This window comes from Lolium rigidum, chromosome 3, assembly GCF_022539505.1.
Source record: "Lolium rigidum isolate FL_2022 chromosome 3, APGP_CSIRO_Lrig_0.1, whole genome shotgun sequence".
NCBI classification, from domain to species: domain Eukaryota; kingdom Viridiplantae; phylum Streptophyta; class Magnoliopsida; order Poales; family Poaceae; genus Lolium; species Lolium rigidum.
Genome location: NC_061510.1, coordinates 214929797 through 214949221, shown reverse-complemented (window position 1 = coordinate 214949221; position 19425 = coordinate 214929797).

The window sequence follows — 19425 nt, the reverse complement described above, 5'->3', positions numbered from 1 at the left end:
ACCAGGCCGGCGTGCCTCTGGCCCGCGCGCCCCCGGCCGGCCCGATTCCCGCCGGCCCCTCCTCCTGTCGGCCTGCCTCCGGTCGGTCCTGCCACTGGCCGGCTTGCACATCGCAAGCGTGAGCGTGTTCTGCTCGAGTGTCAGATCCAGAACTAGATCTGGGAGTTGACAAAAAAATGGCGCCCTCCTCATCTGGCTATGTCAGTATTCCTTGGTGCCCAGTGATCTTTGATGGTACCAACTATGGAGAGTTCGCCGCCTTTATGCGCATTCACATGCGTGGTCTTTGCCTGTGGGGTGTTCTTACCGGCGAGGTCTCTTGTCCGCCGCATCCCACTGCTCATGTGCCTCCTACCCCGCCGCCAGTGCCACAGGCCCTTGTTGATGATTCTACTGAGGCTGCTGAGGATGCAGCCAAGTCTGCCGAGGATGCTGCTGATGAGGCATATGAGTAGCAGGTACTTGCTTATTCCGAGGCTTTTGGTTCCTACCGTGATAGTATGTCCGCCTTTACTCAGTGGTGTGATGAGGATGCTAGGGCTGCTGTCGTTCTTTCTCAAAGTATTCAGCCACAGTTTGCTTCTGACTTCATGGGCCTTGTTACTATCGCTGAGATGTGGTCTCACCTTCGTCAGCGCTATCAGCCTTCTGGGGATTACCTGTATTTATCTGTGTTGCGCCAGAAGCATGATCTTCAGTAGGGTGACTCTACCGTTGACGAGTTCTACACCTAGAGTGCGGCGATCTGGCGCCAACTTGACTCCCTTCGCAGTGATGTCTGTGGTACTTGCCAGTGTCGCCGGACAGTACGCTCAGATGTGGACTTTCAGAGGATCCATGAGTTCCTGTGTAATATCCCAGCATTTGGGGTTACAAAAAAGAGAGGAAACAGATGTGTGCATTGCATTCATGCATAGAAAATCTGGGGAATTTTCGCGCTTTAAAGAAAAACTGTCACGATGAATCGAAGTTTCACTTGACCTTGGTGGAATTGAAGTAGATCATCAAGTCAAGCGCTATAAACCTCAATGTGACTTTGCCAAAACCTTGTTTTGGGTAGAGATAAGTTGATCTAAGGGATTAGATCAAATGGAACTAATAATCAACACAACAACACTTTACTCAATGAACAATTGTTTGATCTTATAAAAGAATATAATATGGTAATCCTAGACACAAAATATGAACATCCATTTAATTGGAAATCAAGTAACAATAAATGGAGAAACTATCCTTCACTTATCTTTTCCATGTCTTAAACAAATCCAAGATCTTACCATGAACCTCATGGTATTCATATTATTTCATTCTTGGAAACATAACAAGGAGATCAATCCAGTAATATATATTCTTCTCTACTCCAAATCATTTTATAACAAACCTAGAGAGGTGAGAGTCCTATTTTGCTAGAGAAGCAATGCCAAACCTTGAGGTAAACCTTGGATATAAATATCCATATGATCACAACATCATCTTCAAGAAGGACCCTAGGATATTGCTCAAGACCTTCCCTAGAGAAAGAACCTCTTTATTTTACCCATAGATATTGGTGACCACATCATTATCTTTGGAGAATAACCTTGGTTAGAATTGAAGTCCTTCCCAAATAAGAGAAATCAAGCTATGGAGTTACACTCAAGTAGTTGAGGCAACACTTGAACTTTAGGGAGAGAATTACCCATACATCCCGATGATTAATTCATCATTCCTTAAGTAGAACTATAAGTTATACTCTCAGACATTCTCCTGGGATATAATCTATAGAGACAACCATAGCCATGTCCACCCTAGAAACTATAAGAAAGATATTATACCCTAGTTGATCAAGACAACACTTGATCTTAGAAGTGAGAACCCTAATTCTTGAGAGATAACTTAGGAAGCCAAACCTTAATTATTATAAACTTGAGTGATGATCATAAGTAGAATCCTACCATATCCATACTTCAGAAGTTAAACCACCTAAGAAAACCTTAGAGTTAAACTCTATGCTTTATATGGTGAGAAACCATATATCTATATGACCAAAGTTAACTACAAAAAAGAATTATAACAACTTTAGTTACTTTAATGATAAATTGAGGATAATAATAGAAGTTAATTGGTAGAAGATAAACCAATTCTCAATATCTTAGTAACTAAAGGAGAACATAAAATGTTAATTAAGACACCACCTTATCATGGTTAGGGGACAATAACCCTAGCACATGCAATATGGTGTTACCTCAATTCTACAACCCAGAATTATATCTCAAACCTAGTTGTGGATCACTTGGGTGATCACAACTAAAAACCTAAGCCATAATTAAGATTCAAACCAATTGTCATTAGGTAAACATAATTAGAACCCCAGAATTCCACTCTAGTTAAAACCTATACTTACTTATGGAGCACAAGATAAACCTAATTTAAAACCTTTAATTAGACCATGTGTGGTATTCAACCACTTATTCTTATAACCAAGACCAAACCATGATAAGAGTAATACCTACTCTAGGTATTTTAAGGTGTTACTAAACTATAAGAATAGTACTAAACTTGGAAGGAGTTATAGTAGAATTTACAATTCATTAGCACATAGTTATGCACATAAAATAATAGGCATGTGACAACATTCTCAAATAAGAGAGCAAGTCCTTAGAGATATTTTAGCACATGAAATCATGCCACTAAATCACTTTCTTATCTGAAATCCATAAATCAGTATTACTTTGAGATTATTTCTTGCAAGATGAAACCAAATAAAACTCTATATATCACTAACTAAGAATATTATCACAGGAAAACAATTTGAATATCTACAAAGATAATATTCAAATTCATGTCCATATGGGGAATTAAATTCAAGTTCCAATAATAATACCTAAACCAATGATATAATACCATAATAACATTCTAATACACCACTATAGTATCTGCAATACCTTGGATTATTTCTTGTATGATTCAAATAAGCAAAACCTGCAAAATACAAAGGAATTCAAATTGGAATTCAAAACAGAATTATAAAACAGAAAATAAGAAAGAAAAAAGAAAACAGAAAGAAATACAAAAAAAAGGAGAAAAACTCACCTGGAGGCTTACTAGACTTGGCCACCGCAGCCCACCTCGGTAGCCCAACAAGCTAGCCCAGTTTTGGCCCAGCCCAAACATACCCCTTCGGCAGATATTTCACGAGGAGGAGGAGCCATCGTCTTCCTCCGTTCCTGGAAGCAGCTCGCTGTCGAGCTCTCCTCGACTGCGTGCGCCAGGATTCGCGCCACCGCTTGGTCGTCGTCGATAAGTACCCCCTCGCCGCCGCCGAGAACCCTAGCATCCAAATTTCCCCTCTCTCTGTCTAATTCGACCAAAACGAAAACCTAGCTGTCCCGGCCATCCTCAATCGCCGGCGGTGGAGACCTCCCCTGGCCAAGCTGAGGTCACCGTCGTCACCGCCGTGCTCTTCTTGCCCAGACCCCGCAAGGAATCAAGTCGAAACCTCTCGCAGCGACCCCACCGAGCTCATCGTTCCCGATGGCCGGAGGTGTCGATTCCGGCGAACCCGACCGTCTCCGACCTCGCCGACACGCCCTTCATACTCGCGGTGAGTTGCTGGTTCGCTTGAGCATCTTGGCCCTCTCCCTAGTACCCTGAATCGTCGCCGCGTCGCGCGTCTGCAAGTGCCGCCACTCGGCCTCGCCGGCGAGCGAGCTCCGGTGACCCAAAAATGGCGGCGCCACCATCATTAGCCTTCCCGCGTTGCGTAGAATAGCATGAGAATCATCACACGCCCAGGGGTCGTCTGGAGTCTCGCCGCCGTCGACAAATCCCGCCGGCAGTGAGTTCCCGGGCCATGTTGGCGATTTGGACTTGGTCCACGCTGACGTGGTCACCACCGTGGCCAATGGCCCACCAGTCAGTGGCTGCGGGTATATTCTGTCTGGGTGCGTTTAGTAATACTAGCCATTTGTCTTTAATTCCAAAAATTACTGCAACTCTGCAAAATAATATAAAATCCATATTAACTCAGAAAAATGAAAATAATATATCAAAATTCTTATAAAACTAAACTCTATCCAATAAAAATATAAAATGAAATTTTTATTTTTAATAAAAATTTAATTATTTAATACTTGTTATTTAAGCCTTTTCTTTTAATTCTAAATTGAATTTAAATGCAATAAATTGGAAAACCTTCTAAAATAAATAAAAACCAGTAAGAAAAATAAAGAAAACATTAAAGTTATTTTTCTTTATTTGTTATTTTGTTAAATCTTTATTAGTGGAAATTTAAACCCTAATTAATAATTACCTTAATTATTAATTGTTTAAAAATAATAAAATGCCAAATTTAATATTATTTTTATCTCCAAGTTACTAATAACTTCAACTTTAAAATGAAGTTATTAATCATAGAATTAAATGGTTAATAACAAACCCTAAATTCCACATGGAATGATTTTATAACCCTATCATTTCATGTGACTCCTAAAACCCTAAATTAATTAGGAACCCTAGTTCCATTAGTACATGTGAACCCTAAATTGTCCTAAACCTAAAACCCTAGGTTAGAACATGTGATCATGGTACCTATTTCCCAAATCATAAGACCATAGTAGCAACTAAATACTTGTCTTGGTCACATAAAATGTACAAGACCTATCACCAATATATGGGTATTCCATATATTCATCTTCATCAGACCTAAATAATTAAGTAGGGTCAACCAAGTGCAAACCCTAGTTATTATTACCAAAACCATCATCCTTAAGTACCCATGCTTAGCATGACACCAAAGTGATGAACCTCTGGAGCAACTATGCCAAATCTTGAGTATTACCTAACCATATTCCACTAAACCCTACTAGTGTTGGATACTTATCAACTATCCTATTTAGGAGCCAATGATTCCTTACTTCATAGAACCAACAGTAAAACCTAGACCACCTCAACCCTAATTGATATACTTCTGATTATTTAAGAAGTATGTTCTTCAAAAGTTATTCTTTTGAAGTAAATAAATAATCATCCTCAAACCTCGCTTATAAGAACCTATAAGTCCTAGCTAGCCAGCCTATCACTAGCAAGATAAACCAACCTTGACCACAACCATGTATAATGAATTGCTTAGGATGCCTAGGCTTATCTTAACCAATCAAGCCTAGTTGTCGATAAATCCAACTATGTTGTGATCCATCTACTACTTACTCCGGAAACCAATTAGAACCATAGAAAACCATAGAACCTCACAAACCTAATTATCATACTTGTTCTTTATCAAAGTACATGTTCTTTAAAAGTTATTCTTTTAAAGTATATGATAATCAATCATTAACCATGCCATATAGTACTAAAACCGACCACCTGTTCCGTACTTGTTAACATTATGCCAATTATTATTCTTTGTGTGCTCAATTGATTATTATGCTCTATTATCTACCCGTTTATAATACCAAGTAAACCACACTTGAATAAGAACTTTGTATGTGAATCACTCTAAAAGTGCAACACACCCTAAACCAATCATTACAACTCACTGATCCTAAATCATTGGGGTTAGGTCACGCTTAGAGCGATTGCATCTCATACTGATGCATTATTGCATCTTTGCCAATCTTTTAAACATCGTCCTTACCGGACGATGATGCTATTTCAGAATTTGGAGTTATTACGCATCGAAGACCTTGTCTGCATAATCTTGCAGATCAAGAAAGGCAAGTTCATCACTTGCTCATGCCATTTGAGTATTTCTATCAAATTACTTGCAAAGTATTATGGTTATCACTATTGCATAAAAATCAAAACCACTATTTTCATAACTATGAATATGACTATGTGGTGGGCAATGGAACCATGGATTGTGTTGATATGGTGGAGGTTCCATTGCACGGGTTTATATCCATCTAGGATTAAACAACAAATGTCGCCAGTGATTCTTGTGCCGTAATACCCGTGTTAACCATAAGATCCGAAGTGGGACGGAGTAGTCAAAAGTGTTTCCACCTCTCATTCATCAACGGATGCGCTTACCGTAGCAGTTGTGTCTGGCGGAACAACCGGAGGGTGGGGATCCCATTCTAATTCCCCACGGTAAAGCATTGCTTGCCGTAGCAGCTTGTGTCTTGCGGAACAACCGGAGGGTGGGGATCCCATTCTAATTCCCCACGGTAATGCGGTCTATGATGGGTTGCAGCTACCGGCGTAGGAGTGTATGGTAGAGCCCAAGCACTGTCGTCGTGGTCGTGGTCCACCCCGAAATTACGGGAATAATGGGACCGGCGTGGACCCGTGGTCGGGGCATGCAACAACGGGTGGGTGTTCGAGGTAGCGGAGGAACATGATTGGCTAGACCTTATACCGGGCCTCACACCAAAGGAAGTGTGGACGGGAACATATGCCCGGTTGGCACCAAGGTTAAGATCTCTTATGGGTAAAGCAACACACCTCTCGCAGAGTGTAAAGAACCGTGACCTCGTCACTCCCTGTTCCGGGATATGGAACTCGCGAACGCGGCCGGAAAGGAGCTCCATGAAGTTCTAGTAAACCGGTGAAGGCCGACGGACATAGTTCTTCCGAATAAAAGCAACCTTTTGAAGAAATGGTTATGAAAACCTGCATTGGTATTAGACTTTCCGGTCTAATGCCGTAGCTAGTGCATTAAACACCTCTTTCCTATAATGAACTTGTTGAGTACGCTCGTACTCATCCCACTCTTAAATCCCCGCTAGATATGGAGGCATCGAAGGAGGATCTACAGAGTGCAACTCGAAGGCCGAGGAGTCAACAACTACTTCACGAGACAGACCCCGTCGGAGGAGCCGTATACCACATCCAACAAGGAGAAAACCTAGTTTAGCCATAGAAGGGAACTAGCTTCCTAAACCTAGCTCCTATTTAGCTAGAGTCTATTCTTAGCCTCTCGTAGTTAGTGAAATACTCTACAAATAGAGTTCGTGATAAGACTAGACTACGAGTCGTTCTTCCGGAGTTATCTGCAGCTTTACCTCATTGTAAAGTAGGAGGTCTGTGCTGATCTTATGTAATAGAGTCAATGTTGTAATTCTATAGACATACCTTGGACCCGCATATGTTTCTGTTGTACCACTCTGAGCGATATAATACTAGTGGAACGGTGTTTCATTGGTGTTATATCACTTGCATACTACACCATGCAGTGGTATGCCGGGTCACCACAGTTGGTATCAGAGCAAATGCTTTGACCCTAGGATTAAAACCCTTTAAAGGAGACCTATAGGATTGGTAGTGTCTATAGGAAGTTGTCCTAGAGAAACCAAATATTCTTATGACTTGAGATGGATATTCACTTGAGAATAATCCTGACACACTTGAGTCAACATTTCTTACCTATCTTTCCTAAGTAAAATTAGCTAATCCCAGACATGTAGCACACCATTACATTCTTAAAACAATAGATGAGTAGATCACAGTTGGTATACAATACATGGTAGTCCAAAGAGAGGATACAACCATAAGGAAGATATCCTATTGGAAGATGTGTACCAACACATGTTATGGTTAAGTGAGAATTATCCAGACATGTAATAGGAGTTATATCAATTGATGAAGATAATTAAGATATCCCAATAGAAGATGTAGACCAAGTTAAGTAATGAGTAAGTAAAATTTATCTAAACTTGTGAAACAACTGATAGTAAGTGATACAAACAAGTGATATGAGTAGTAGAAACCATGATGAGTCAATCATGGGAAATAAGGAAGAGTGATAGGAATAATATATGTCTACTTACTTGGTAGAGTAGCTAATCATATATGATTCACCTGAGAATCATTATGTGATGGAATAGAACATCATAAATACTTAGAAGAAGTACAATAAGAAGCCAGACAATAGTGCAAGAACTGTGTCCCAAAAATATGGGAAGTGTGCCAAGCACATCAGAACCATAGCCTTATGGTACAATAACTAGGAAGTATAGGAGCTATATTCCAATAGTTATGTGTCTAGGATAATAAAGTTAGAAACAGACATATCATGTGAAGTAGTCCTCAATATAATGGAAGTTAAGTTTGTACTTCCAAACAAAACTAGGTTAACTTTAACCATCCCAAACCACTTTGTTTCAAGTTTATCTCATTGCAATTGTGCAATTAAGGTAAATGTTGAGACAAATAGTAGAGTCCCCAATAGCCGTGCTAAGTATCACGCTATAAACCTATCTTATGTGGTGTTATATACTACACATCAGAGCCTGATGTTTAGAGATGTCTTACTCAACTAATATATTCAGGCTTATGATGATGTGTATTATAAGCACAAAGCTGAATCTTCTTGGATTTTATTGGATTTTCATTGTTTGACTAGATCCATACATGAAGTTTGACTTTGGTATGCAAATGCATGTTGCAATATCAAGATCTTACTTAATACTATAGATCTAGAGGGTAATGCTAAACGTGTGAGGAAGTGACGAATTCTGGAAGATTCCGATGACAAGATGAAGGTGCATCAGAAAAAGGAAGTAAAGTTGTGGGAAGTAACCACAATACTCTGAAGAAAGTATCAATCAGAAACTCATGCTTACCTCAATAGAGGAGTACTTTAGTACATAAGAAGCATGAAGGTGAGAAAGCTGGTGATTATGGTAAAGCTCAAGCAGATCCATAGTCAACATAGAAGAGGGAATGCATGGGAAATCACTTCGAATACTATAATCATAGTGTCAGTTAGTGGTTTTCTTGCAACAATAAACCCTCGAAGAAAGAAAGATGACCTATGAACCCATAGAAGATATAAGAAGACCATAGTTGGTATCGAAGATCACAATTGGTATAGGATCAATACTCGCGAGATAAAATAGAAGATGTCTCGACCAGTTTATAAGAACCTATAATAGAATCCATTTTTAGATATCAAATAGCCACAGTTGGTATAATAACCACAACTGGTATCAGTTGGTATTACAAATAGTCCACGATTTAATTATTTTTAACAAAATTTTGTGAACAAATAAAAAATTTGTCAGCCAAATAGCTAGATCTATAAACATTTAGTCAAAGGATTCACATTGGATGTCCACAATTGGGTGGATACATCATAAAGTTCTTCGCAAAACCTTCGAGGAATATAAATTATAAACCAGACCTATACCAATATTCAAATCATAAGTCTAATAGTTGGAAGAAAAGGAGTTGAAGACCTTAAGCAAACTTTAAGGGGTAGAGTAAAGATTGAGTTGGATGTACAAGTAACTCAATACTTTAAGCTATATAGAAGAAGAAGGTCCGAACCGAGAGGAAGTTCGATCTTATTTTCATAAGATTGTTGAACACTACTTTCAGAAGGATGTCAGACCAGAAGCCGAGGTTTATACCTCGAGGAAGTAAGAAGTGGACTATAACTTGAGAAAGTGAGTAATATTTACTCAGGAGTATGATAGCTCAAGTCAGCTAAGGTTAATGAAATTGGACGAAGAAAATACTATACATCAAATACAACTCAAGAAGGCCAAAGACTGAAGTAAATTGACCATACCAAAATTAAAGTTTATTTGAATGATTCCTTTCATGGAACCTAAATAAACCAAAAATAGTTATAGGTATCAACTATAAACCATGATTGGATGGACTAAATGAGTCTAATCCATTCTTAGGAATAAACCATCACGATCATTTCCATGATAAGTACCTTACGAAGTACCAATATTGAAGTTTTGGTAGTAAGGGGAAAACAAAGACCTATTTTATCAAATAGGAGAATGTTATCCCAATTGGTCCTCAATAAAGACTGCGAGGACAAGAAGAAGTCCTAATCATTGAATCTTCAATGAGATAGGAAACAAGATTATAATAGTTGGAAGAAATCAATGAATCAAAGTAAGAACCATGGTTCAGAGACAAGTATTATTAGATTCCAGGAAGAAAATCATAGAACTGGAGAAAGAACTAATGTTCAGAGACAAACCCTAATGGATTCCAGGAAGAATCTGGACAAGGGATATATTCAATTATATCTAGTGAGATCAATACGGAGTTCGAGAAAAGTCGTGTTCTGCACAAGTCAGATCCACACTTCGGAAACGTGAGAGAGATCAAACTTCGAGGACGAAGTTTAGTTTAAGGGGTAGAGACTGTAATATCCCAGCATTTGGGGTTACAAAAAAGAGAGGAAACAGGTGTGTGCATTGCATTCATGCATAGAAAATCTGGGGAATTTTCGCGCTTTAAAGAAAAACTGTCACAGTAACTGAAGTTTCACTTGACCTTGGTGGAATTGAAGTAGATCATCAAGTCAAGCGCTATAAACCTCAATGTGACTTTGCCAAAACCTTGTTTTGGGTAGAGATAAGTTGATCTAAGGGATTAGATCAAATGGAACTAATAATCAACACAACAACACTTTACTCAATGAACAATTGTTTGATCTTATAAAAGAATATAATATGGTAATCCTAGACACAAAATATGAACATCCATTTAATTGGAAATCAAGTAACAATAAATGGAGAAACTATCCTTCACTTATCTTTTCCATGTCTTAAACAAATCCAAGATCTTACCATGAACCTCATGGTATTCATATTATTTCATTCTTGGAAACATAACAAGGAGATCAATCCAAGAATATATATTCTTCTCTACTCCAAATCATTTTATAACAAACCTAGAGAGGTGAGAGTCCTATTTTGCTAGAGAAGCAATGCCAAACCTTGAGGTAAACCTTGGATATAAATATCCATATGATCACAACATCATCTTCAAGAAGGACCCTAGGATATTGCTCAAGACCTTCCCTAGAGAAAGAACCTCTTTATTCTACCCATAGATATTGGTGACCACATCATTATCTTTGGAGAATAACCTTGGTTAGAATTGAAGTCCTTCCCAAATAAGAGAAATCAAGCTATGGAGTTACACTCAAGTAGTTGAGGCAACACTTGAACTTTAGGGAGAGAATTACCCATACATCCTGATGATTAATTCATCATTCCTTAAGTAGAACTATAAGTTATACTCTCAGACATTCTCCTGGGATATAATCTATAGAGACAACCATAGCCATGTCCACCCTAGAAACTATAAGAAAGATATTATACCCTAGTTGATCAAGACAACACTTGATCTTAGAAGTGAGAACCCTAATTCTTGAGAGATAACTTAGGAAGCCAAACCTTAATTATTATAAACTTGAGTGATGATCATAAGTAGAATCCTACCATATCCATACTTCGAAGTTAAACCACCTAAGAAAACCTTAGAGTTAAACTCTATGCTTTATATGGTGAGAAACCATATATCTATATGACCAAAGTTAACTACAAAAAGAATTATAACAACTTTAGTTACTTTAATGATAAATTGAGGATAATAATAGAAGTTAATTGGTAGAAGATAAACCAATTCTCAATATCTTAGTAACTAAAGGAGAACATAAAATGTTAATTAAGACACCACCTTATCATGGTTAGGGGACAATAACCCTAGCACATGCAATATGGTGTTACCTCAATTCTACAACCCGTAATTATATCTCAAACCTAGTTGTGGATCACTTGGGTGATCACAACTAAAAACCTAAGCCATAATTAAGATTCAAACCAATTGTCATTAGGTAAACATAATTAGAACCCCAGAATTCCACTCTAGTTAAAACCTATACTTACTTATGGAGCACAAGATAAACCTAATTTAAAACCTTTAATTAGACCATGTGTGGTATTCAACCACTTATTCTTATAACCAAGACCAAACCATGATAAGAGTAATACCTACTCTAGGTATTTTAAGGTGTTACTAAACTATAAGAATAGTACTAAACTTGGAAGGAGTTATAGTAGAATTTACAATTCATTAGCACATAGTTATGCACATAAAATAATAGGCATGTGACAACATTCTCAAATAAGAGAGCAAGTCCTTAGAGATATTTTAGCACATGAAATCATGCCACTAAATCACTTTCTTATCCGAAATCCATAAATCAAGTATTACTTTGAGATTATTTCTTGCAAGATGAAACCAAATAAAACTCTATATATCACTAACTAAGAATATTATCACAGGAAAACAATTTGAATATCTACAAAGATAATATTCAAATTCATGTCCATATGGGGAATTAAATTCAAGTTCCAATAATAATACCTAAACCAATGATATAATACCATAATAACATTCTAATACACCACTATAGTATCTGCAATACCTTGGATTATTTCTTGTATGATTCAAATAAGCAAAACCTGCAAAATACAAAGGAATTCAAATTGGAATTCAAAACAGAATTATAAAACAGAAAATAAGAAAGAAAAAAGAAAACAGAAAGAAATACAAAAAAAAGGAGAAAAACTCACCTGGAGGCTTACCGGACTTGGCCACCGCAGCCCACCTCGGTAGCCCAACAAGCTAGCCCGAGCTTTGGCCCAGCCCAAACATACCCCTTCGGCAGATATTTCACGAGGAGGAGGAGCCATCGTCTTCCTCCGTTCCTGGAAGCAGCTCGCTGTCGAGCTCTCCTCGACTGCGTGCGCCAGGATTCGCGCCACCGCTTGGTCGTCGTCGATAAGTACCCCCTCGCCGCCGCCGAGAACCCTAGCATCCAAATTTCCCCTCTCTCTGTCTAATTCGACCAAAACGAAAACCTAGCTGTCCCGGCCATCCTCAATCGCCGGTGGTGGAGACCTCCCCTGGCCAAGCTGAGGTCACCGTCGTCACCACCGTGCTCTTCTTGCCCAGACCCCGCAAGGAATCAAGTCGAAACCTCTCGCAGCGACCCCACCGAGCTCATCGTTCCCGATGGCCGGAGGTGTCGATTCCGGCGAACCCGACCGTCTCCGACCTCGCCGACACGCCCTTCATACTCGCGGTGCGTTGCTGGTTCGCTTGAGCATCTTGGCCCTCTCCCTAGTACCCTGAATCGTCGCTGCGTCGCGCGTCTGCAAGTGCCGCCACTCGGCCTCGCCGGCGAGCGAGCTCCGGTGACCCAAAAATGGCGGCGCCACCATCATTAGCCTTCCCGCGTTGCGTAGAATAGCATGAGAATCATCACACGCCCAGGGGTCGTCTGGAGTCTCGCCGCCGTCGAAAAATCCCGCCGGCAGTGAGTTCCCGGGCCATGTTGGCGATTTGGACTTGGTTCACGCTGACGTGGTCACCACCGTGGCCAATGGCCCACCAGTCAGTGGCTGCGGGTATATTCTGTCTGGGTGCGTTTAGTAATACTAGCCATTTGTCTTTAATTCCAAAAATTACTGCAACTCTGCAAAATAATATAAAATCCATATTAACTCAGAAAAATGAAAATAATATATCAAAATTCTTATAAAACTAAACTCTATCCAATAAAAATATAAAATGAAATTTTTATTTTTAATAAAAATTTAATTATTTAATACTTGTTATTTAAGCCTTTTCTTTTAATTCTAAATTGAATTTAAATGCAATAAATTGGAAAACCTTCTAAAATAAATAAAAACCAGTAAGAAAAATAAAGAAAACATTAAAGTTATTTTTCTTTATTTGTTATTTTGTTAAATCTTTATTAGTGGAAATTTAAACCCTAATTAATAATTACCTTAATTATTAATTGTTTAAAAATAATAAAATGCCAAATTTAATATTATTTTTATCTCCAAGTTACTAATAACTTCAACTTTAAAATGAAGTTATTAATCATAGAATTAAATGGTTAATAACAAACCCTAAATTCCACATGGAATGATTTTATAACCCTATCATTTCATGTGACTCCTAAAACCCTAAATTAATTAGGAACCCTAGTTCCATTAGTACATGTGAACCCTAAATTGTCCTAAACCTAAAACCCTAGGTTAGAACATGTGATCATGGTACCTATTTCCCAAATCATAGGACCATAGTAGCAACTAAATACTTGTCTTGGTCACATAAAATGTAGAAGACCTATCACCAATATATGGGTATTCCATATATTCATCTTCATCAAACCTAAATAATTAAGTAGGGTCAACCAAGTGCAAACCCTAGTTATTATTACCAAAACCATCATCCTTAAGTACCCATGCTTAGCATCACACCAAAGTGATGAACCTCAGGAGCAACTATGCCAAATCTTGAGTATTACCTAACCATATTCCACTAAACCCTACTAGTGTTGGATACTTATCAACTATCCTATTTAGGAGCCAATGATTCCTTACTTCATAGAACCAACAGTAAAACCTAGACCACCTCAACCCTAATTGATATACTTCTGATTATTTAAGAAGTATGTTCTTCAAAAGTTATTCTTTTGAAGTAAATAAATAATCATCCTCAAACCTGCTTATAAGAACCTATAAGTCCTAGCTAGCCAGCTATCACTAGCAAGATAAACCAACCTTGACCACAACCATGTATAATGAATTGCTTAGGATGCCTAGGCTTATCTTAACCAATCAAGCCTAGTTGCTGATAAATCCAACTATGTTGTGATCCATCTACTACTTACTCCAGAAACCAATTAGAACCATAGAAAACCATAGAACCTCACAAACCGAATTATCATACTTGTTCTTTATCAAAGTACATGTTCTTTAAAAGTTATTCTTTTAAAGTATATGATAATCAATCATTAACCATGCCATATAGTACTAAAACTGACCACTGTTCTGTACTTGTTAACATTATGCCAATTATTATTCTTTGTGTGCTCAATTGATTATTATGCTCTATTATCTACCTGTTTATAATACCAAGTAAACCACACTTGAATAAGAACTTTGTATGTGAATCACTCTAAAAGTGCAACACACCCTAAACCAATCATTACAACTCACTGATCCTAAATCATTGGGGTTAGGTCACGCTTAGAGCGATTGCATCTCATACTTATGCATTATTGCATCTTTGCCAATCTTTTAAACATCGTCCTTACCGGACGATGATGTTATTTCAGAATTTGGAGTTATTACGCATCGAAGACCTTGTCTGCATAATCTTGCAGTCAAGAAAGGCAAGTTCATCACTTGCTCATGCCATTTGAGTATTTCTATCAAATTACTTGCAAAGTATTATGGTTATCACTATTGCATAAAAATCAAAACCACTATTTTCATAACTATGAATATGACTATGTGGTGGGCAATGGAACCATGGATTGTGTTGATATGGTGGAGGTTCCATTGCACGGGTTTATATCCATCTAGGATTAAACAAAAAATGTCGCCAGATGATTCTTGTGCCGTAATACCCGTGTTAACCATAAGATCCGGAGTGGGACGGAGTAGTCAAAAGTGTTTCCACCTCTCGTTCATCAACGGATGCGCTTACCGTAGCAGTTGTGTCTGGCGGAACAACCGGAGGGTGGGGATCCCATTCTAATTCCCCACGGTAAAGCATTGCTTGCCGTAGCGATTGTGTCTTGCGGAACAACCGGAGGGTGGGGATCCCATTCTAATTCCCCACGGTAATGCGGTCTATGATGGGTTGCAGCTACCGGCGTAGGAGTGTATGGTAGAGCCCAGCGATCGTCGTCGTGGTCGGGGTCCACCCTGAAATTACGGGAATAATGGGACCGGCGTGGACCCAGGGTCGGGGCATGCAACAACGGGTGGGTGTTCGAGGTAGCGGAGGAACATGATTGGCTAGACCTTATACCGGGCCTCACACCAAAGGAAGTGTGGACGGGAACATATGCCCGGTTGGCACCAAGGTTAAGATCTCTTATGGGTAAAGCAACACACCTCTCGCGAGTGTAAAGAACCGTGACTCGTCACTCCCTCGTTCCGGGATATGGAACTGCGAACGCGGCCGGAAAGGAGCTCCATGAAGTTCTAGTAAACCGGTGAAGGCCGACGGACATAGTTCTTCCGAATAAAAGCAACCTTTTGAAGAAATGGTTATGAAAACCCGCATTGGTATTAGACTTTCCGGTCTAATGCCGTAGCTAGTGCATTAAACTCCTCTTTCCTATAATGAACTTGTTGAGTACGCTCGTACTCATCCCACTCTTAAATCCCCTCGCTTAGATATGGAGGCATCGAAGGAGGATCTACGAGTGCAACTCGAAGGCCGAGGAGTCAACAACTACTTCACGAGACGAGACCTCGTCGGAGGAGCCGGATACCACATCCAACAAGGAGAAAACCTAGTTTAGCCATAGAAGGGAACTAGCTTCCTAAACCTAGCTCCTATTTAGCTAGAGTCTATTCTTAGCCTCTCGTAGTTAGTGAAATACTCTACAAATAGAGTTCGTGATAAGACTAGACTACGAGTCGTTCTTCCGGAGTTATCTGCAGCTTTTACCTCATTGTAAAGTAGGAGGTCTGTGCTGATCTTATGTAATAGAGTCAATGTTGTAATTCTATAGACATACCTTGGACCCGCATATGTTTCTGTTGTACCACTCTGAGCGATATAATACTAGTGGAACGGTGTTTCATTGGTGTTATATCAGACTTGCATACTACACCATGCAGTGGTATGCCGGGTCACCACATCCTGTCTAGAATCCGTCCAAAGTTTGAGCCCCGTTGTGCCCAGTTGTTTTCTCGAGGCCGTGTCCCTATCTCAGAGGTGTTGACTGAGCTCCGAGTTGAGGAGACTCGTCTGCGTGGTGCTGGTCTGCTTGGGACACCTTCTGTTCTTGCTGCTCGGGTTCCTACTGTACCTACACCGCCGCTCTTGCCCACGCCACCTAGTCATGGAGGTCATTCTTCTCGTGCCCTGGGACACCCTCGTCGAGGTCTGCTGTGTGGATATTGCCACAATCATGGACATCCAGAGACTGACTGTTTCAAGAAGCAGCGCCAATTGCGCACTGGCACGCTCCCCACCTCTACTGGTCCTCGTGCTCCCTCTTCAGTGTCCTCCACCACCGACTTCACCGAGCAGGACATTGCGAGACTTCGACGCCTTCTTGCCTCCTCTGGCTCTTCTTCGACTGGCACCGCTGCCTCAGTGGCGGCTCCTTCTACACAGTCAGGTACATCCTCGTGGGTTCTGGACTCTGGAGTTTCTTTTCACATGTCTCCTGATTCTTCCTCTCTTTCTTCTCTTCGACCTCTTTCTCTTCCTGTTAATGTTCTTACTCATGATGGCACTTCTCTTCCTGTTGCTAGTCGTGGCACTCTTTCTACTTCCTCCTTTTCCGTTCCTGATGTTTCTCATGTTCCCCGTCTTACCATGAACTTGTTTTCCGCTGCTCAACTCACTGATTCTGGTTGTCCGGTCGTTCTTGATGTTGATTCTTGTTCTGTTCAGGACACTCACACTCGGCACCTGGTTGGGGCTGGCCCTCGGTGCCGTGACTCCCAGGGACTTTGGGAGCTTGACTGGCTTCATGTTCCTTCTTCTACCACTTCACCGATTGCACCACGTGTGCTTGCTGCTTCCACTCTCGCCTCATTTCAGTAGTGGCATCATCGTCTTGGTCATCTTTGTGGTTCTCGCTTGTCATCTTTACTTTGTCGAGGTCTTCTAGGGTCTGTCTCAGGAGATGTCTCGCTTCAGGGTTGTCAGGGTTGTAGGATTGGTAAACAGAATCAGCTACCTTATCCTACTAGTGAGTCTGTATCTCAGCGTCCTTTTGATTTCGTTCATTCTGATGTATGGGGTCCGGCTCCCTTTGCTTCGAAGTGGGGCCAACGCTATTATGTTATTTTTATCGATGACTTCTCTCGCCATACCTGGATCTATTTTATGACTTCTCCCAGCGAGGTTCTCTCGATATATAAGCGTTTTGCTGCCATGGTCCATACTCAGTTTTCCACGCCTATTCGTGTGTTTCGGGTTGACTCCGCTGGTGAGTATATCTCCCATCTCTTGCGTGGTTTTCTTGCTGAGCATGGCACTCTTGCCCAATTCTCTTGCCCTGGCGCCCATGCTCAAAATGGTGTGGCTGAGCGCAAGCATCGCCACCTGCTTGAGATGGCTAGTGCGATGATGATCACCGCCTCTCTTCCTCCTCACTTCTGGGCTGAGGTTGTGTCTATTTCCACCTATCTCATCAACCTTCAGCCCTCCACGGCCCTGCAGGGTGGTATTCCTCTTGAGCGTCTTACTGGCCGCACGCCTGATTATTTGACCCTTCGTCTTTTTGGTTGCGTTTGCTATGTTCTTCTTGCTCCACGCGAACGCACCAAGTTGTATGCTTAGTGTGTTGAGTGTGTCTTTCTTGGCTACAGTCCTGAGCACAAGGGATATAAGTGTTGGGATCCTATTGATCGTCGGATGCGCATCTCTCGAGACGTCACTTTTGATGAGCCCCGTCCTTTTTACCTGCGTCCCTCCTCCTCTTCCTTCTCGGTGGATGATATCTCTTTTCTCATGTTCCCTGATTCACCTCCTCCCGTGCCTCAGGTCCCTGCTCTGCCGAGTCCCTCACCACCTTCTACTCCTTCTTCAACCACCAGACCCCCCTCTCGTCCCTCGCCGCCTTCCCCACCCTCCCCATCTTCTTCCCCGTGTCCCCTTCCTCGCCTACGGTGATCCCTCCCTACCCATTTCACTACTCCCATCGTCCACGTGATGACGATGATGCTCCTCCTTGAAAGGATCGTATGCCGCACCTAGAGGGGGGGGGTGAATAGGTGCTAACCAATCTTTAGTTCTTTTTCAATTTAGGCTTGACACAAAGGAAAATTCTCTAGATATGCAACTATGTGAATTTACCTATATGACAAGATCAACTACTAAGCAATATATAGCTAGACAATATATAGGGGAGCTAATAAGGATAGAGGTAACCGAGAGTGGAGCACGCGGAGACATAGAGATGATTCACGTAGTTCCTTCCTTTTGAGGGGAAGTACGTCTATGTTTGGAGGAGTGTGGTCGCTACGAAGGCCAGACCAACTCCACAAAGGCTTCACTCATGTCTCCTGTGAGCAACGCCACAAAAGCCTAGCCCACTTCCACTAAGGGATTTCCTCGATGCGGAAATCGGGCCTTTACAAGGTTCTTGGGGCACACATCCACAACCGAATTGGAGGCTCCCAAAATCTGTAACAACACAACAGCAACAAGAACAAATCAACCACAAAAAACTAGAGTTTCCAAAGAGGAACACTAGCAAAGGGGTCCTCAAGCATATGAAGGGGAAATGCAAATCTCTTTGGGGAAGATGTAAATCGGAGTCTTCTCCTTCTATTCGCCAAAGATCAAGAGCTTTGGATGGTTGGAGGAGGAGATCTTGTGATTCTTGTGTTTCTTGAAGTGGCTCTAATGGTGGATGAACTTGGGAAGCAATGAGCAACTTGAGCTGGAAGAAGGAGGGGGTATTTATTGTTGGAGATATGCCCAAGAGGCAATAATAAAGTGGTTATTATGATATCTTTGTGTTTATGATAAATGTTTGCATACCATGCTATAATTGTATTGACCGAAACATTGATACATGTGTGTTATGTAAACAACAAGGAGTCCCTAGTAAGCCTCTTGTATAACTAGCTTGTTGATTAATAGATGATCATGGTTTTGTGATCATGAACATTGGATGTTATTAATAAC